Source organism: Mauremys reevesii, linkage group 3 (assembly GCF_016161935.1).
Source record: "Mauremys reevesii isolate NIE-2019 linkage group 3, ASM1616193v1, whole genome shotgun sequence".
In the NCBI taxonomy this organism is placed as follows: domain Eukaryota; kingdom Metazoa; phylum Chordata; order Testudines; family Geoemydidae; genus Mauremys; species Mauremys reevesii.
In genome coordinates this window covers 206010542-206031370 of record NC_052625.1, presented here as the reverse complement: position 1 = coordinate 206031370, position 20829 = coordinate 206010542, and the positions used below count along the sequence as shown (strand labels likewise).

Below are 20829 nucleotides of genomic sequence, written 5' to 3'. Positions count from 1 at the left end.
CCTCAGGTAAGGAGTTCCACAAGTTGACTGTGCGCTGCGTGAAGAAGAACTTCCTTTTATTTGTTTTAAACCTGCTGCCTATTAATTTCATTTGGTGACCCCTAGTTCTTGTATTATGGGAATAAGTAAATAACTTTTCCTTATCCACTTTCTCAATATCACTCATGATTTTATATACCTCTATCATATCTCCCCTTAGTCTTCTCTTTTCCAAGCTGAAGAGTCCTAGCCTCTTTAATCTTTCCTCGTATGGGACCCTCTCTAAACCTCTAATCATTTTAGTTGCCCTTTTCTGAACCTTTTCTAGTGCTAGAATATCTTTTTTGAGGTGAGGAGACCACATCTGTACACAATATTCGAGATGTGGGCGTACCATGGATTTATATAAGGGCAATAATATATTCTCAGTCTTATTTTCTATCCCCTTTTTAATGATTCCTAACATCCTGTTTGCTTTTTTGACCGCCCCTGCACACTGCGTGGACATCTTCAGAGAACTTTTTCCTGACTCATTGTAGCTAAATTAGCCCCCATCATGTTGTATGTATAGTTGGGGTTATTTTTTCCAATGTGCATTACTTTACATTTATCCACATTAAATTTCATTTGCCATTTTGTTGCCCAATCACTTAGTTTTGTGAAATCTTTTTGAAGTTCTTCACAATCTGCTTTGGTCTTAACTATCTTGAGTAGTTTAGTGTCATCTGCAAACTTTGCCACCTCACTGTTTACCCCTTTCTCCAGATCATTTATGAATAAATTGAATAGGATTGGTCCTAGGACTGACCCTTGGGGAACACCACTAGTTACCCCTCTCCATTCTGAGAATTTACCATTAATTCCTACCCTTTGTTCCCTGTCTTTTAACCAGTTCTCAATCCATGAAAGGACCTTCCCTTTTATCCCATGACAGCTTAATTTACGTAAGAGCCTTTGGTGAGGGACCTTGTCAAAGGCTTTCTGGAAACCTAAGTACACTATGTCCACCGGATCCCCCTTGTCCACATGTTTGTTGACCCCTTCAAAGAACTCTAATAGATTAGTAAGACACGATTTCCCTTTACAGAAACCATGTTGACTATTGCTCAACAGTTTATGTTTTTCTATGTGTCTGACAATTTTATTTTTAACTATTGTTTCAACTAATTTGCCCGGTACCGACGTTAGACTTACCGGTCTGTAATTGCCGGGATCACCCCTAGAGCCCTTTTTAAATATTGGCGTTACATTAGCTAACTTCCAGTCATTGGGTACCGAAGCCGATTTAAAGGACAGGTTACAAACCTTAGTTAATAGTTCCGCAACTTCACATTTGAGTTCTTTCAGAACTCTTGGGTGAATGCCATCTGGTCCCGGTGACTTGTTAATGTTGAGTTTATCAATTAATTCCAAAACCTCCTCTAGTGACACTTCAATCTGTAAGTTCCTCAGATTTGTCACCTACGAAAGCCTGCTCAGGTTTGGGAATCTCCCTAAAATCCTCAGCCGTGAAGACTGAAGCAAAGAATCCATTTAGTTTCTCCACAATGACTTTATCGTCTTTAAGCACTCCTTTTGTATTTTGGTCGTCAAGGGGCCCCACTGGTTGTTTAGCAGGCTTCCTGCTTCTGATGTACTTAAAAAACATTTTGTTATTACCTTTAGAGTTTTTGGCTAGCCGTTCTTCAAACTCCTCTTTGGCTTTTCTTATTACACTCTTGCACTTAAGTTGGCAGTGTTTGTGCTCCTTTCTATTTGCCTCACTAGGATTTGACTTCCACTTTTTAAAGGAAGTCTTTTTATCTCTCACTGCTTCTTTTACATGGTTGTTAAGCCACGGTGGCTCTTTTTTAGTTCTTTTACTGTGTTTCTTAATTTGGGGTATACATTGAAGTTGGGCCTCTATTATGGTGTCTTTAAAAAGGGCCCATGCAACTTGCAGGGATTTCACTTTAGTCACTGTACCTTTTAACTTTTGTTTAACTAACCCCCTCATTTTTGTATAGTTCCCCCTTTTGAAATTAAATGCCACAGTGTTGGGCAGTTGAGGTGTTCTTCCCACCACAGGGATGTTGAATGCTATTGTATTATGGTCACTATTTCCAAGCGGTCCTGCTATAGTTACCTCTTGGACCAGCTCCTGCGCTCCACTCAGGATTAAATCTAGAGTTGCCTCTCCCCTTGTGGGTTCCCGTACCAGCTGCTCCATGAAGCAGTCATTTAAAGTATCGAGAAATTTTATCTCTGCATTTCATCCTGAAGTGAAATGTTCCCAGTCAATATGGGGATAATTGAAATCCCCCACTATTATTGGGTTCTTAATTTTGATAGCCTCTCTAATTTCCCTTAGCATTTCATCATCACTATCACTGCCCTGGTCAGGTGGTCGATAATAGATCCCTAATGTTATATTTTTACTAGAGCATGAAATTTCTATCCATAGAGAGTCTATGGAACATGTGGATTCGCTTAAGATTTTTACTTCATTTGAATCTACACTTTCTTTCACATATAGTGCCACTCCTCCTCCTGCACGACCTGTTCTGTCCTTCCGATATATTTTGTACCCCGCAATGACTGTGTCCCATTGATTGCTCTCAGTCCACCAGGTTTCTGTGATGCCTATTATATAAATATCCTCCTTTATCACAAGGCACTCTAGTTCACCCATCTTATTATTTAGACTTCTGGCATTTGTGTACAAGCACTTTAAAAACTTGTCCCTGTTTATTAGCCTGCCTTTTTCTGATGTGCCAGATTCTTTTTTATGTGACTGTTTATCATCTGATCCGGCCCTTACATTATACTCTTCAGTCCTCTGCTCCTGACTATAAACTGGAGATTCTCTATCATCAGACTTTCCCTTAAGAAAAGTCTGTGTCCGATCCACATGCTTCTCTGCAGCAGTCGGCTTCCCCCCCCCCACCCCATCTCCTAGTTTAAAAACTGCTCTACAACCTTTTTAATGTTTAGTGCCAGCAGTCTGGTTCCACTTTGGTTTAGGTGGAGCCCATCTCTCCTGTATAGGCTCCTCCCATCCCAGAAGTTTCCCCAGTTCCTAATGAACGTGAACCCCTCCTCTCTACACCATCGTCTCATCCACGCATTGAGACTCTGAAGCTCTGCCTGCCTACCTGGCCCTGTGCGTGGAACTGGGAGCATTTCTGAGAATGCCACCATAGAGGTCCTGGATTTCAGTCTCTTCCCTAGCAGCCTAAATTTGGCTTCCAGGACATCTCTCCTACCCTTCCCTATGTCACTGGTACCTACATGTACCACGACCACCGGCTCCTACCCAGCACTACACATAAGTCTGTCTAGATGCCTCGAGAGATCCGCAACCTTCGCACCAGGCAGGCAAGTCACCATACGGTTCTCCCGGTCATCACAGACCCAACTATCTCTGTTTCTAATGATCAAATCTCCTATTACTAACACCTGCCTTTTCCTAGAAACTGGAGTTCCCTCCCCCGGAGAGGCAACCTCAGTGTGAGAGGCAACCCCAGCACCATCTGGAAGGAGGGTCCCAACTACGGGAAGGTTTCCCTCTGCTCCCATTGACTGCTCTGCTTCCCTGGGCCGTTCTTCCTCCTCAACAGCACAGAGGCTGTCTGAGCGGAGGTGGGACAATTCTACAGTGTCCCGGAAAGCCTCATCAACATACCTCTCTGCCTCTCTTAGCTACTCCAGTTCCCCCACCCTGGCCTCCAAAGTCCGTACGTGGTCTCTGAGGGCCAGGAGCTCCTTGCACCGACTGCACACATACGCCACCCGCCCACAGGGCAGGTAATCATACATGCTACACTCAGCGCAATAAACTGGATAGCCCCCACTCTGCTGCTGGGCTTCTGCCTGCATTGTCTCCTAGTTAATGGAAGGGTGGTTTACAGAATGGAGTTTTGAAATGTGGTTCGGTTTATAGGTTTTAGGGGGACCACAGGGAAGGGGTTAAGGCTGTCGAGGGGCTCCCACTCCCTTCCCACTCCCCTTCTAAACTCCCTTGCGAAACTCCCTGTTAGCAGCCCCTGGTCGCTTGTGCGCGGCTTTATAAAGCCCTGGCTTAAGTGAATGCCCCGCCCACTGATTAAGGCTCAGCCAATTACCAGAGGCTTCGAGCTTTCAAACCTGCCTCCAACTGCCAGCCAGAGCACACAGTCCCTCAAACAACCAAACAAACAAACAGACTGACAAACACAAGCTCAGCACACAGCAAGTAACCCCCAAACACAAACAAACACACACTACAGACAGTCACTTACCCCACAGATGCTGTATTTGCTCCTCCTTCACCTGGAGAACTCCCTTGCAAAACTCCCTGTTAGCAGCCCCTGGTCGCTTGTGCGCGGCTTTATAAAGCCCTGGCCGAGTGAATGCCCCGCGCACTGATTAAGGCTCAGCCAATTACCAGAGGCTTCAAGCTTTCAAACTTGCCTCCAACTGCCAGCCAGAGCACACGGTCCCTCAAACAACCAAACAAACAAACAGACTGACAAACACAAGCTCAGCACACAGCAAGTAACCCCCAAACACAAACAAACACACACTACAGACAGTACTTACCCCACAGATGCTGTACTTGCTCCTCCTTCACCTGGAGAACTCCCTTGCAAAACTCCCTGTTAGCCTACTCTACTATTTGTTCTCTAGAAAACTGCACTCAGAAGTATGAAACATTTCACTGTTTACATGTAGCCAATTCTGTACAACCCCCACATGAAACACATGCCATACATCAAAACAGCCGATTCCACATAGAAAATTAAACACACTCATCAGGGTAATAACCCATCCTGGAGAATGATCCCACACTTTCACAGGCCTTGGGTGGCAGGCCAGTCCTCGCCCACAGACAACCTGCCAACCTGAAGCATATTCTCACCAGTAACTGCACACCGCACCATAGTAACTCTAGCTCAGGAACCAACCCATGCAACAAACCTCGATGCCAACTCTGCCCACATATCTACACCAGCAACACCATCACAGGACCTAACCAGATCAGCCACACCATCACCGGTTCATTCACCTGCACGTCCACCAATGTAATATATGCCATCATATGCCAGCAATGCCCCTCTGCTATGTACATCAGCCAAACTGGACAGTCTCTAAGGAAAAGGATAAATGGACACAAATCAGATATTAGGAATGGCAATATACAAAAACCTGTAGGAGAACACTTCAACCTCCCTGGCCACACAATAGCAGATCTTAAGGTGGCCATCCTGCAGCAAAAAAACTTCAGGACCAGACTTCAAAGAGAAACTGCTGAGCTCCAGTTCATCTGCAAATTTGACACCATCAGCTCAGGATTAAACAAAGACTGTGAATGGCTTGCCAATTACAGAACCAGTTTCTCCTCCCTTGGTTTTCACACCTCAACTGCTAGAACAGGGCCTCATCCTCCCTGATTGAATTAACCTCGTTATCTCTAGCTTGCTTCTTGGTTGCATATATAAACCTGCCCCTGGAAATTTCCACCACTTGCATCCGAAGAAGTGGGTATTCACCCACGAAAGCTCATGCTGCAAAACGTCTGTTAGTCTATAAGGTGCCACAGGATTCTTTGTTGCTTTTACAGATCCAGACTAACATGGCTACCCCTCTGATACTTGACATTGTGCCAGTTTGTTTTCCTTTTCAGTTCTGCCACAGGCTCAAAGAAGCCTACAGCAGAAAGCAAGGCACCCCTTTCTGTTACGTCACCACCAATACATCAGAATCGCAGCCAAATCTACTTTCTACCATTGACCTTAGCTGTTCGGAGACACTCAAGGGATTTATAAGTGAAACCTCTCAAACTGTTCTCAAGCACACACTAAGAAGATTAGGAGAATCGTAGACTGAGCAAAGCAGGGATGCTGGAGGTTAGAGGAACCCCAACTGTAACAAAGGGCAAGGAAAATGCCAGCCCATGGTTTGGTATAAGTGTGGGGTGATGCCAGTACAGAAGCAATTAAGCAGTGATGCACAATTGTGAGTGATATTTTTAGGATGATGCAGAATGAATATTAAATCACCTGAGGTGCCCAGAGTTGCTGCCCAGAAGCAGAGCTTCAAGTATCCGTTGTGTAAAATCCCAAAAACAAACAAACTACAGTAAGCAATGGGAGGTGCTATGGTGAAAGGGGTGGTGCCCACCCTCAAAAATATTTTGCAAAGCAGGATCAAATTAGTGGATTCTGCCAACTTTTTAAATGCAAACATCCCTCCGGGGTTTTACGCAGCCCGTTTCCCTGAGAATGAAGTTAGGAACTAAATCATTTTGGCTCTGCTTTCATTCCAACTAACCAGAGAGATGTTTTTAAGACACTTATAAATTTAGAGATTATTTAAGCAGTTAAGGAAACATTGTTTAGACTCTAATCCCACTGCCACTCTACTATAGAACTGCTTGCAAGCCCTTAGTCAAGTGTTATATATGGGTATCCATTATTTCCTAGAGATGTTTGTGGACATTTCATTTTAAGAAAAAAGACTCCTGCTAGGAAGTTTCGAGCTGACTCAGCATGAAAGGCTATTGCATGTGTGAAGAGTTATTGAGAGCAGTTACTTAACACAAAAAGGTCAATTCCTCGTCCATTATTGTCAAGAACTTCTCAGCCACTAGATCTGAAGAATTTGCTTACAAATTTCCAGGCCTTCTCCTTCCATAGGATTTCAGACAGAAACCTCGCCTCTCTAAATGCTACTCCAGGCCCAGATAAGCAGCGGAGTTAAAAATATGCACACATGTACAGCACTGTGTGTTTACAGAGCTTAGGCGCTCCAGAGGTTACTGGGCTACAAGCAGTTTACCAAAACATAGCCACTGACCTACCTCTTGGTTTATTTCTGCAATCATCCACTTAGCAAAGCAATGCAAATACACTAAAACCAATCATTGTGATGCCATCGACATAGCACAAAGGGAAGAAAAAAAGAGGAACTAGGCTAAGAGGAAAATTTCACTTGCTCAAAGACACACGCACACACACACACACTCGAACACTGAAAAAAAGGCGTCACTAACTTGAACTTATCTCATCAATAAACATAAAAAGAGACAGCTAGGGAAGTCTGTGGTAACAGGAGGAGCATCACTGTACACGTCATAAGCAGATACAAATCTTTCAGGCCTCAATTCCAAGCCATGAAGAAGCCTTTCTTTCTCCATATAGATTTTTGCATGGCTCTTACAGAAGGAAACAGGTCAATGGATGAAAACTAGCACAATCAATACAAGAGATGAACTTCACTCCTGTATGTATGAGACCAAACTACCCAGCCTCTAATGACTTACAGTCTGATTCTTTCCCATTCTAGCTAGACATCTGACTATTCTTTGACAGCAAAATCATCAGGCGGAAAATAAACCACACAGTCCTGCAAAGACTCAAACCCCTGAATTTACAGATGGGGCTTCAAAGTGGATCTTTAGTGCATTTCCCAATATTTCTGCATACCAGCACCCCCCTCAAACAGGTTTCCTGGAGATTAAACAGTATTCCAACTTCCCCCCTTTTGCCCCAATCCTGGGCTGAGAGCTTTCAGAGGCTAAAGGTAGCAGCGCTCCCTCCCCCAGCAGGGCAAGCGTTTGATAAAGATCATTTGGAAATGACTGTGTATAAGAAAAAGAATCTCCATGCAGATCCCCTAGGACTTTGTCACTCCCAAGTGACAGATGAGAGCGCAAGAGAAACAGACACACGCACGGGCGCACACACATACACACACACAGATGGGCAGGCTAAGTCAATGACACTTGTGTGCACAGAATGAGTAACATGCCCATCTCAGGCCTGGTCTACACTACGCGTTTAAACCGGTTTAAGGAGCGTAAAACCGATTTAACGTCACACCCGTCCACACTAAGAGGCCCTTTATATCGATATAAAGGGCTCTTTAAACCGGTTTCTGTACTCCTCCCTAACGAGAGGAGTAGCGCTAGTATCGGAATTACCATATCGGATTAGGGTTAGTGTGGCCGCAAATCAACAGTATTGGCCTCTGGGCGGTATCCCACAGTGCACCACTGACCGCTCTGGACAGGAATCTGAACTCGGATGCAGTGGCCAGGTAGACAGGAAAAGCCCCGCGAACTTTTGAATATCATTTCCTGTTTGCCCAGCGTGGAGCTCCGATCAGCACGGGTGGCGATGCAGTCCGAAATCAAAATCCAAAAAGAGCTCCAGCATGGACCGTACGGATGTGATCGCTGTATGGGCAGGCAAATCTGTTCTATCAGAGCTCCGTTACAGAAGACGAAAGTCCAAAGCATTTTTAAAAAATCTCCAGACAGACGCCATAGCAGGGACTCAGCACGCTGCTGCATGACAAGCGTAATGGAAAGCCAAAGAATCAAATAGACACCCATGGAGGGAGGGGGGACTGAGGACTCAAGGTATCCCACAGTTCCTGCCGTCTCCGAAAAGCATTTGCATTCTTGGCTGAGCTTCCAATGCCTGTAGGGTCAAACACATTGTCCGCGGTGGTTCAGGGCATAGCTTGTCAATGTACCCCCACCTCCCACCCATGGAAGGAAAAGGGAAAAAAATCATCTCTTGACTCTTTTAAATGTCACCCTATGTGTACTGAATGCTGCTGGTAGACGCGATGCTGCGGCGCTGAACTGTAGCATCCTCATCCCCCCTCCTTGGTGGGTGATGGTACACTATGGCAGATATCTGTCATCATCATCAGCCTTGTGGCAGATGGTGTAGTGCAATACGACTGGTATCCATCCTCATCATCATCCCATAAGTACTCCTGACTGGCCTCCCGGTCATTCCCAGTAGATGGTACAGAACAGCTGGTAACCGTCTTCATCATAGCAACTGGGGGCTGAGCTCCATCAGCCCCCGCCCTTCATGTGTAAAGAAAAGATTCTGTACTGCCTGGACTATCATAGCAGCTGGGGGCTGCCTTCCCCTCATTTTATTTCACTAACAAGTCACTGTTTCTTATTCCTGCATTCTTTATTACTTCAGCACACAAACGGGGGGACACTGCAACGGTAGCCCAGGAAGGCTGTGGGAGGAGGGAAGCAACAGGTGGGGTTGTTGCAAGAGCACCCCTTGTGAATGGCATGCAGCTCATCATTCCTGCGGGATCTGACACAGAGCGGGTGTGCTCTCTGATACACTGGATCTCTAGTACACTTGCCCCATATTATAGGCAGGACTGATTCTATTTTTAGATACCCTAAAGGAGGGATTGACTCGGGGAGTCATTCCCATTTTTGTCTTTTGCACCCCCGGCTGATCTCAGCCAGGGGCACCTATGACAGCAGCAGAAGGTATAGTGCAATACTACTAGTAACCATCACCTCATTGCCAATTTACAATGGCATAGTAGACGGTACAGAACAGCTGCTAACCATCTCTGCTATCATGCAAAAGCAAATGAATGCTGCTGTGTAGTGCTGCTGAATCGCCTCTGTCCACGGCATCTAGTACACATACGGTGACAGTGACAAAAGGCAAAACAGGCTCCATGGTTGCCACGCTATGGCGTCTGCCAGGGAAATCCAGGGAAAAAGGGCGCGAAATGATTGTCTGCCGTTGCTTTCCCGGAGGAAGGAATGACTGATGACATTTACCCAGAATCACCCGTGACAATGATTTTTGCCCCATCAGGCACTGGGCTCTCAACCCAGAATTCCAAGGGGCGGGGGAGACTGCGGGAACTATGGGATAGCTACGGAATAGCTACACACAGTGCAACGCTCCAGAAATCAACGCTAGCCTCGGACCGTGGACGCACGCCACCGAATTAATGTGCTTAGTGTGGCCACGTGCACTCAATTTTATACAATCTGTTTTACTAAACCGGTTTATGTAAATTCGGAATAATCCCATAGTGTAGACGTACCCTCAGTTGCCAGCCTGCCTTGCAAAACCTCTCTAGGCTTCTTGTGTTTGGAGGGAGCTGCAAAGCCCTTGTCACAATACAGGCAGCCCAGCCTTGCCGCTGAGGATGGAAAAGAGGGAGGGAGGCCATTTACAAATAAAAAGACAAGAGGCCTTGGGGTGGGGGGAATTGAGATTTTCAAAGTGTCTCCCCCCACTACCACCACACACGCACTGCCTGCCAGATCCCGGCCCAAAGGCTGGAGAAAAGAGAGCCCGGGGGGAGGGGAGGGGATGGGGCCTGGCCCTCTGCCAGGCCCAGGATGATAAACCAGCCAAGCAGGCAATGCAGGGAAGAAAGAGGCACAGGCAGGAGGGAAGGGAGCGGAGTTTTACAGGGCTAATTTGTGGGGCTGATTAAATGGCCCCATGGAGGCAATTCCCCTGCAGTGAGTGTGTATGTGCTGGGGAGGGGGCCAGATCCATGATGCAGCCTCCCTCCTTCCCCCAAATCCCAGCTGTGATGCCTTGCCCTTCATCAGTGCAGATGCAAAGCGTTCAAGGACACGTCTGCACCCAGCTCCTCATAGGGAGGAGAAGAGACCAAGCCTCATAGGGGGCTGTGAACCACCCTGGCTCCTCCAAATCCAGTCGGCTATGCAGCAGCTTCCTCTGCCCCTTGCAGGGTCTCTGTCCCACTAACACTCCCCTGGGCTTGGGTTTGATGATGGAATGGAGGGGAAGAATCCTCCCTTCTCACCCCCCCCCCCAAACAACAACAACCCTGCACCTTCGTTACAGTGCACCACACCCTCCCTGGCCTGGACTCACTGTCTGGTGGGGGAGAGTGGGCAGGTTTCGTCCCATCCCCTCAGCAAAGCTCCAGGGCACGAGGATGCTGCTAGCAGAGCCTAGGGAATTACACCTCCCTGCACCCCAACCCTGGCCCTCGGCAGGCACAATCCAACGGCAGAGCAGCATCTCCCGCCCAAACTCAAAGGGGTTCCTACCTTCCACACAAACAGACCAAGCCACAGGTGGGGGTGCACAGGGACCCACTCCCCAGGGATGGCCTTCTCTCCCAGCAGATCAGAGCAATCCCCCCATCCCTACCCTACCCTACCCTTGTCTGCAGAACCGCCTTATCTCCTCCCATCCTGACTCCCTGACAGGAACCCCCCCAGGCTGCTGCCTGGCTCCTAAAGCCTCCTTCTCTGGAGGGCACAGGATAGGAATGAAGAGGGGGGAGGATGGCGAGAGAACCAGGGTCATGCCAGGCTGCCATTTTTCCTGCTTCTCTGCTTTGCCCTCAATACCACCCTCTTGCAACCACGACTCTACATTCCACTTCACAGAAGGATTTGAGGGAGGGGGAGGGGGATTATTTCCTTGCCCTGGAACCGTGCCCACCCTTCTCCTCCCCCACCTTATTTTTTTTTACAAAACCCAATGCACGGCTGCAAAAAAATAATAGCCAGGAGCAATGCAAAGCAGCCGAGACACGTCTGCAAACATGTATGTGAAATAAAGGAAACCCCCCCCACACAGAAGGGGGTATCTGGGTGGCCCCCCAAAATTAACCCCCCAAAAATATTAAATGCAAAATCTGTATCTCCACCTCAGGGGATGGCGTTGACGGCTTATTAATTAATCGGGGGGCAATCTCCCCCCACAGTCCCCCCGGGGGGTCACAAGTTCGTGTGCCCCCAATGTAATCAAATCGGGGAGTCCGGGTGCAAGGCAGGGGGTAGCCCCTGAGTATCGACCCCTTCCCCCTCACCGATCTGTGTGCAGTGGGATTGGGGGCACCTGAACTTGGAAGGAGGAAGGCACCGACTGCCAAAAAAGCAAAGGGGGGGGGGTCAATGCAACATCTAGGGCAGATTTCTTTGCGATGCACGGCAAATGCAGCCCAGGGAGGGGGCGGCTGCAGCTGGTGCAGAGGAGGGGGGTCTCTGCCAGCGTCTCGTCCCCGTGCCCGGGTGCCAAGCCCCCCCCGCTCCGTGCCCGCTTGCCCCCATGGCACCGCCCCCACCCCGGAGGCGGAGAAGGGGAGGATCGGCCCTAGGGAAGCTGCCCCCCTCCGCCGCCTGGGGCCCGCTGCTACCTCGGCCAGTCCCGGGCCTGGACCTTCTCCCGGGAGCCGCCGCCGCTCCCGCCGCCGCGGTCCCCCTCTCCGCCGCCGCCTCCTGCCCTGCCCGGCGAGGCCTCCTCCCGCAGCTCCGCCGCCTCCACTGCAGCACGGAGCCGCACAGCCCCAGCCAGCGCAGCCCGAGCGGGAGCGCGGCTCCCGCGCGGTCCTAGCGCCCCTCGTCCCGAACCCGCCCGCCCGCGCCACGGGCCCCCGGCCCAGGTACGGAGCCCCCCGCCGGCCCTGGCTAGGGACTCCCCGCCGGCCCGCACCCACCTGGGCTAGGGACCCCACTTACCTGCCCTGGCTAGGAACCCCCCCGCGCCGGCTCGCACCCCTCAGCCGGCCCTGGCTAGGGACCCCCCACGCCAGCCCACACCCACCCGGGGTAGGGACCCCCCCCGCTGGCCCTGGCTAGGGACCCCCCTGCCGGCCCACACCCACCTGGGCTAGGGACCCCCCCGCGGTCCCGCACCTGCCCGGGCTAGGAACCCCCCCCGCCGGCTCGCACCCCTCAGCCGGCCCTGGCTAGGGACCCCCCCGCCGGCTCACACCCCTCAGCCGACCCTGGCTAAGGATCCCCCCCGCCGCCTGCACCCGCCCGGGCTAGGGACCCCCGCCGCCAGCCCTGGCTAGGGACCCCCCCCCCCCCGCCGGCTCGCACCCCTCAGCCGGCCCTGGCTAGGGACCCCCCTGCCGGCCCACCCCCGCCCGGGGTAGGGACCCCCCCCCACCAGCCCACACCCACCTGGGGTAGGGACCCCCCCCGCCGGCCCTGGCTAGGGACCCCCCTGCCGGCCCACACCCGCACGGGGTAGGGACCCCCCCACGCTGGCTCGCACCCCTCAGCCAGCACTGGCTAGGGACCTCCCACGCCGGCCCACCCCACCCGGGTAGGGACCCCGCCAGCCCGGCCCCGCCTGGGCCAGCTCCCCCACCCCCACCGGCCCACACCCCCCTGCCGGCCCTGGCTAGGGACCCCCCCACCGGCACACAACCGCCCTGGCTAGGGACCCCCCCACGCTGGCTCGCACCCCTCAGGCGGCCCTGGCTAGGAACCCCCTGCCGGCCCACCCCGCCCGGGTAGGGACCCCCGCCCCCCTGCCGACCCTGGCTAAGGATCCCCGCCGCCTGCACCCGCCTGGGCTAGGGACCCCCTCCGCCAGCCCTGGCTAGGGACCTCCCACGCCGGCCCGCACCCGCCCTGGATAGGGTCTCTCCCCCGCCGGCCCACACCCGCCTGGCTCAGACCCCCACCGGCCCTGGCTACTCCCACCCCACACTGGCCCGCCCCGCTGGCTCTGGCTAGGGACCCGCCCCGCCAGCCCACACCCGCCCCGGCCCAGCTACGGACTCCACACCCAGCCATACGCGGCCCCCAGACGGGGACCCCCAGGGACGCCCTCACCGAGCCCTGTGCGGCCCCCAGACGGAGACCCCTGTTCCACCCCCTGGTATGCACATAGCAACCCCTCAGTAGCACGCATCCCGCCCAGCTCTCCACTAGGGATACGCCTGGCCCAGAGCTGCTCAGCTTCTCCCCGCCCATCAGGCCAACCCTCAGTCCTGTCCGGCTCCCCTTCAACACCCCCATTGCAGTGCATCTGGCCCTGGGCACCCTCACCCTGCCCCGCTGCAGCACCCAGCTAGTCCTTCCCGCCACACGTGTCTGCAGCTAGAAAAGCCAGCGCACAGGGTGAAGTTCAGCCCTGGGCAGAGGCCAAGGCCAGGCCTAGGCAGCCATTTGAGCCCTCCCCTCCCGCATCCTGGGAGCTCCCCCCGCCCCTGTCAGGGGCCCCCACTCACAGGCACTGCTCTGTCCTCTCTCCTCTCACAGCCTCCCAGGGTCCTCTGGCTTCATCTCTGGCTCCAGCCTCTCACTGTTGTTCTCACTCATTACCAGACCCCTCTGCCAGCCCTCTCTGCCTCTTCCCCGGAGGACCCCCGCCATTGTCACTGGGCCTGCCCCAGCCCCTCACCTCTGGTCATCTGCCTTCTACGAGGAAAGCCTTGTACCACTGCCTCACCCGGGGGCACTGGCCCCATCGCTTGCTCTGTGGGGACAGGCCCCCCTCACCCGGGGACACTAGGACCCACTGCCTCCTCTGTGAGGACCTGCCCCCCTCACCGGGGTCACCAGCCCCCATCGCCTGCTCTGTGGGGACCTGCCCCCACTCACACGGGGACACTAGGACCCATTGCCTCCATGGGGACCTGCCCCTCCTCACCCAGGGGGCATCAGCCCCCATCATCTGCTCCGTGGGGACCTGCCCCCCTCACCCGGGGACACTAGGACCCACTGCCTCCTCTGTGGGGACCTGTCCCCCTCACCTGGGGTCACCATCCCCCATCGCCTGCTCCATGGGGACCTGCCCCCCCTCACACGGGGACACTAGGACCCATTGCCTGTGTGGGGACCTGCCCCCCTCACCCGGGGACACTAGGACCCACTGCCTCCTCTGTGGGGACCTGCCCCCCCCACCCGGGGGCACTAGGACCCATTGCCTGCTCTGTGGGGACCTGCCCCCCCACCCGGGGGCACTAGGACCCATCGCCTGCTCTGTGGGGACCTGCCCCCCCACCTGGGGGCACTAGGACCCATCGCCTCCTCTGTGGGGACCTGCCCCCCCACCCGGGGGCACTAGGACCCATCGCCTCCTCCGTGGGGATCTGCCCCCCCACCCGGGGGGGTCTAGTCACGATGGCCTCCCAGGGAAGCGGGGGATGGGGGGAAGAAGGTCCAGTCCCAACTGACATGGAACCTTCCGGTCCCAGTGTTCCATCCCTCCCCCTGCTTTGGGGGCAGCACCCAGAGCAGCCCGCTCCTCCTCGGACCAGCCAGATCCCCCAAATCCCCCCTCTCCACTCCTCTGAGTTTATGGGGCCTGCTCCAGACACAACCCAACTCCGCCCCAGCCGGCAGAGCCTGCCATGCCTGTTCTCAGGGTGCATCCTCTCTCCACTGCACCAGGGACTGGCTGCTTCTCCCCGCACGTGCCCTCCACCCCTCTCCCTACACACAGGGCACCCTGCCCGAGCCAGCTGAGTGCTGGCCGAGACAGTGTACAGAGGAATAAAGGGTCCGTTTTGTTCTTGGCCAAAGGCTCCCAGCAGGTAATACGAGGCTCCAGGTGGCATATGACCATGTAGGAACCAGATGAATTCTTTCAAAGGATAAGTTTCTAGTTTCTGGGTGGTTGAGAAAAGGCTGCAAACCGGACCCGAGTGCACCTTACAGGCTCAGAAATCAGAAAGCAAAGGACTGAACCTTTGTTATCTTCTAAACAATTATGATTTTTGAACCGTATTTTTTTGAATGGACTCATCTTTCCAGAATGCATAAGGTTGGCAACTCAGTACCAGGGGCAGGATGGTGAATGGAATAATTAAAGTGCTGGAACGGGGTGGGGAAGCCGATATTTGCAGATGACACCAAATTCTGTAGGTTTGTCAAGGCTATTGGAAGCTGAGGAACTTCAGAGGGACTGACCCACTCCAGGGGAATGGGCAACATGATGGGAAAGGGAATTCAGGGCTGACAAATGCAACGCAATCCACATTAGAGGGAATAATGTGAACAACTCGGCTTGAGTTCCACTCAGGGAAGGGACATGGGTGTTGCTGGGGGCAGCTTAGTGACGACACTGCTCAATGAGCAGGGCTGGCCAAAAAACCCAATCGCTATATTAGACTGTGTAAGGAAGGGGCAAAGCTGCTCCCTCTCTCACACAGAGACGACTCCTCTTTCTACGTGCCTTTAAACCCACAGTGTTTTCAGCCAAGAAGGAAATACTCACAGTGGATGCAGTCCAGCACTGTCCACTCAAGACCTTGTGCATAGTGCTGTCCCCTCTGCTTGCCCCAGTTCCTCCTTGGTCTCCATCTCCCTTTTCGAGGCCTGGCCTGAGTGTGACATGCTGCAGTGCCCTGAAAGCCACCTCTCGTCCTGCACCATTTCCAGGAGGGAACTCTGAAGCCCAACATCCAGTAAGTGCATCCAAAGTCCTGTGGCCACTTCATCTCCTGCTTTTGGGGGAGGGATAGCTCAGTGGTTTGAGCATTGGCCTACTAAACCCAGGGTTATGAGTTCAATCCTTGCAGGGGCCATTTAGGGATCTGGGGTAAAAATCTGTCGGGGGATTGGTCCTGTTTTGAGCAGGGGGTTGGACTAGATACCTCCTGAGGTCCCTTCCAACCCTGATATTCTATGATACAGTTGACATGAATGAGGATTTGGGATTAGTTGCTTCCACATCTCAGCAGGCTGCTATCTGGCTTTCTCTCACTGCCTTCCCTTGGGTCCGGCTTGACTGCTGATACTGGGATGCTAGGGTTAACTACATAAGGCCTTGCTTCCTACTTAATGCTGTGTAACTGTGATTAATGCTAATTTTCCTGCTCTGTTATGAGTCTCAACTGATCATCATATTAGGTCAGCATGTAGCGATGGAGCCAGGGCAGGCTTTGATCTCCCGCCGCAGCACTTCCTTTGCCTGTGTAATAAGGCTCCCCAAGTTCAAGTGCCAACTGATCTCTATTTCAGGATGAGCAGCCTTTAGCTTACTGGGTCTTTTCAACCCTGGCATGAATCTACAAGCCTGGGATCGTGCTTCACCAGCTCCTTTTGTTTAACAGCTACCACGGTGTTCTCAGCATTACCAGGCTCTTTCAAGTCATGTTCCTTTGATTTCCCTCTCGTCGTTAGAAATGCTAGCGCTCTCTGTTGTGAATAAGCCTGACACTCTGCACCACTCTATACTGGATTGACACCCAGATTTAGCATCTCACTGACACCCAGACTGGAGGTTGCTGCAGCCCAGTTCCTGCGCTGCCAGTGCTACCTGCACGCTCAGTGATGCACCCACCTCACACAGAACTGGGGGCAAGGGGGAAACAGTTGTAATATTTTCATTCTGCTTGCAGCACATGATGCGGCCAACCTTAGAGGTGAGTTTATTCAAACATCTGGTCATTTCCTGCCTCCCGAGGCAATACAGCTTATGATTCCGCTGTCATAGACACCACCAGGTTCTATGGGGGAGCTCGGGGAGGATTTCTCATAGCTGTCGTCATTTCAGCAATGCTAGTGTGAGCCGTCAGAGGCTTCAACATCCATGCAGCTGTCAGGGGACTCTGGAGTAGGAATAGGGAGCTTATAGTACTCTGTATTTGGCATTGCTGCAATCACTACTGGAATATTGTGTCCAGTTCTGGTGCCCACAATCCAAGAAAGAGGTTGATAAATTGGAGAGGGGTCAGAGAAGAGCCATGACAATGATGCAACGACTGGAAGATGTGCCTTATAGTGACAGACTCAAGGAGCCCAGTCTGTTTAGCTCAACAAAGAGAAGGTTAAGGAGTGACCTGATCTGAAATGAACAAATGAAATTCAATAAAGACAAGTGCAAAATCAAATGCACAACTATAAAATGGGGAATAACTGGTTAGGCAATAGTACTACTAAAAAGGACTGGGGGTTATAGTGGATCATAAACTGAATATGAGCAACAACATGATGCAGTTGCGAAAAAGACAAATATAATTCTGGGGTGTATTAACAGGAGTGTCAGATCTAAGAGACAAGAAATAATTGTCCTGCTCTACTTGGCACTGGGGAGGCCTTAGCTGCAGTACTGTGTCCCAGTTTTGGGTGCCACATTTTTGGAAAAATGTGGGCAAATTGGAGAGAGTGTCCAGAGGAGAGCAAATAAATGAAAAGAAAAAAAAGCTTTAGAAGACCTGACCTGGGAGTAAAGGGTAAAAAGCTGGGCATGTTTAGTCTTGAGAAAAGAAGACTGAGGGACGACCTGATAACAGTCTTCAAATCCGTGAAGGGCTGTTCTAAAGAAGATGCTGATCAATTGTTTTCCCTGTCCACCAAAGGTAGGACAAGAAGTAAGGGACTTAATCTGCAGCAAGAAAGATTTAGGTTAGATATGCAGAAACCCCTTCTAAGTATATGGATAGTTAAGTACTGCAAATAGGTTACCAAGGGAGGTTTTTAAGAACAGGCTAAATAAACACCTGTTGGGGATGGTGTAGGTCCTGCCTCAGCATGGGGATATGGGCTAGATGACCACTCGAGGTCACTTCCAGCCTTATATTTCTATGATAACCTAGAAGTACCTACATGGGGAACGAAAACTTGATAACGGGCTCTTCAGCCTAGCAGAGACAGGTAGAACAAGATCAGGGACTGGTAATTAAGCTAGACAGATTCAGATTGGAAATGTTTAATAGTGAGAATAACTAACCATTGGAACAACTTACCAAAGGTCGTGGTGGATTCTCCATCAATGCCGATTTTTAAATCAAGATTGGCTGTTTTTCTAAAACACATGCTCTAGTTCAAATAGGAAGTAATCCAGGGAAGTCCTCTGGCCTGTGTTACACAGAAGGGTGGACTAGATGATCACAGTGGTCCCTTCTGGCCTTGGAATCTATGGGTCTATATCAACTGGGATGAGTTAGCACATGCTTTTGTGGGGTCTGGCCTTTCTAGCAGCTTCTGATACAAATTACCATGGAGTGGTTGCTTCAGCAACTAGGGGCTGTCACTCTTGTGTCTGGAAATCTCTTCTCGTGGTTCCAATTATTGCTAGAAGAAAGGATTTGGAGATGAACAATCATGTGTCCTCTCCAGGGTATTTGGATCTACCCTATCTCCTGTGTTGTTGGCCAGGTAGATGAGGCCCATTGGAAAAGCACTTTCGAAGCCTGGAGTATGGTATCCTTGGGATGCAGGGCATACTCAGCTCTATCTTGCTGGCTCCCTGGGCCTTTCAGCTGTGGAGCAGGGCCATGATGGTATTGCCAGCAGCATGTACCCAGGCTACCAGCACAGCCCTGCCCCCTTAGAAACACAGAAGCCTGGTAAGTCAGGTAGAGAATTGTGGCATGTATTTCTCCAGTTGCTTAATACAGCTCAGGCTGCCCCCGATCTTGCTGTGACACACGCCATAGTGACCAGAAGCCTCTGTTCTCCCTCTCACAGCTCATTCCAAACCCACGGGCAAGACACCCCTCTCCCACTGCATCCTGGTGGGTATCTGCACTCAGCCATCACCCAGGGCTTAGCGTCCCCCTGGATCAGCAGAGAGGTGGCAGAGTATAGGACCTGGTCTCCCTGAAATCTCTACAGTCCATCCCTTTGTGCTGGCCTCTATGCCTGTTCCCAGTGACCACTGTGGGCCCCCTATTCACAACTCTGTTGTTTTAACTGCTCCTTTCCATGAGGGCATTTCCTCCAGTGTTGCGGTAGCAATGGGATCCAAGGCATCACGCAGTGCCTCAAGCACCATGGCCAGGTGCTTTAGAAGTAGGAGAATTATCATCATGCTCTTGTTTGCTACAACTCACTTGTCTGCTCTCTCCCATTCCCGGCCTGCCGGTTAGCTTGGGGTGCTGCAGGACTGCTCAGACCTCACAGCCAGCAGGCCTGAGCCTGTCCTAGGGGTTTTGTGCCTGTTGGACAACACTCCCCCATGCTCTTTCCTTCTGGCAGACAGCTGGCTGAAGGCTCAGTCTTGCTCCCTCAGCGGTTTGGGATTCCTGCACTAGCCTGCCTCCATCTTCTCTGGGAGTCAGATGCACGGCCACGGTCCAGAGCTCCTGCAGCAGATCACTCGCTATGGCTGTGTTTTCCACCCAGGTAAAAATGCCAGTGCCTGCAGAAGCCTTGTCTGTACCAGCACTCCCACCTGAGGAGCTGAACCAGCAGACGCAACCGTGGGACACTGTAAGGACTAAACCCTACGCTACAGCAGGCAAGTCATGTAGACAAGTCACCTTCCCCAGCGGCTCTCAGTGTCAGGCCTTGCTCTCCCTGGCCTGACACATGCTTTTCCCCTGTTGTTTTCCTCTTACTATGCTGCTCTACTGGCAGGCTGGGGTGGGCAAGCAACTGTCTGGGCCTAGTGCCCTCTGCTCCTCACCCAGCCCAGCCTGGCAACTGCACAGGCACGTACCAGATACAGCTTGAGACAGGCCGGTATGTTATAACAGGAACGTTACGTTACTGATCTGTCCATCCCAACGTGCAGGATCCACTCACACAGGTAACAGAGCAGCGGGGTTAAAGAACAACACACCTGCAGCAATAAGAGAGAATGTGGCTATCAATAGACTTGTAAGATAACTGCACACATCCTCTGGAGTACAGCTCCAGAGCAGCAGAGGGACAGCGAAAGTGATGGCATTATTATTCCCATTAACCACGTGCGTTGTGCTAGCAGCCCAAGGACTAGGGTCCTGTCATTCTGAGCACAAAGTCCCTGCCCCAAAGAACTGGCACTCTTACAGCTCCAGGCACTGATGAAGGGTTGAGGATGGTGTTCTAACAGGAGTACTGGAACGTGATGAAGATTGGCACAGCTTGATTAGTGATGTGGTTCTAACTGTGAGCAGAGGAATGACAGGAATGGGAGGATTAGCGAGAGTAAAGGAGAAGGAAAAGGCGGGAAGGGGAAGAGGGACAGTCCCAGCTCGTCACGTGCCTGGCCGTTGCCCACCAAAGGATGAGTGCTAAGGGGGGTTGTGACAGTGGCTGTATGGATCGTACCAAGGAGTTTTGTCCTTGGATAAGGGGTGTCATTGGAGAAAGCAAGAAGGTATTTGGGGAAGAAGCTGGGAACAGAACACTGGCAGAGGGAAGGTGGGGGTTGATGTTGCAATAAGTTACTGGATCACTTAGGTAGGATGTGGCAAATTGTGAAGGACCACAAACTTAAAGTCAAGAAGCGTCTGTCCAATGCAGAGGTGAAGGGGGAAGCAGTGGAGGGCCTGGTGAGAGTGACGAGCCAAGAAAACGATTTTAGCAGCAGTGTTTTGAATGGATTTGCTAAAATCATCTTCCTGACTGGTTGCTCTCAGCATGTCACCACTGCAGTC

General features: G+C 51.8%; 1 protein-coding gene across 5 annotated transcripts in view; it reads right to left on the bottom strand.

Moving 5' to 3' along the window:
- DNMT3A (DNA methyltransferase 3 alpha) overlaps positions 1-13988 on the bottom strand; it is a 232036-nt gene extending 218048 nt beyond the window's left edge. For 4 of the 5 annotated variants that reach the window (XM_039528526.1, XM_039528529.1, XM_039528530.1 and 1 more), the window contains exon 1: positions 11917-12027. The gene's annotated coding sequence lies outside the window, so the exon portion shown is untranslated. Of the gene's footprint in view, positions 1-11916; positions 12028-13746 lie in introns of those variants that run through there. The other variant, XM_039528527.1, reaches the window with a different exon arrangement.
- Between the last annotated feature and the right edge of the window lie 6841 nt (positions 13989-20829).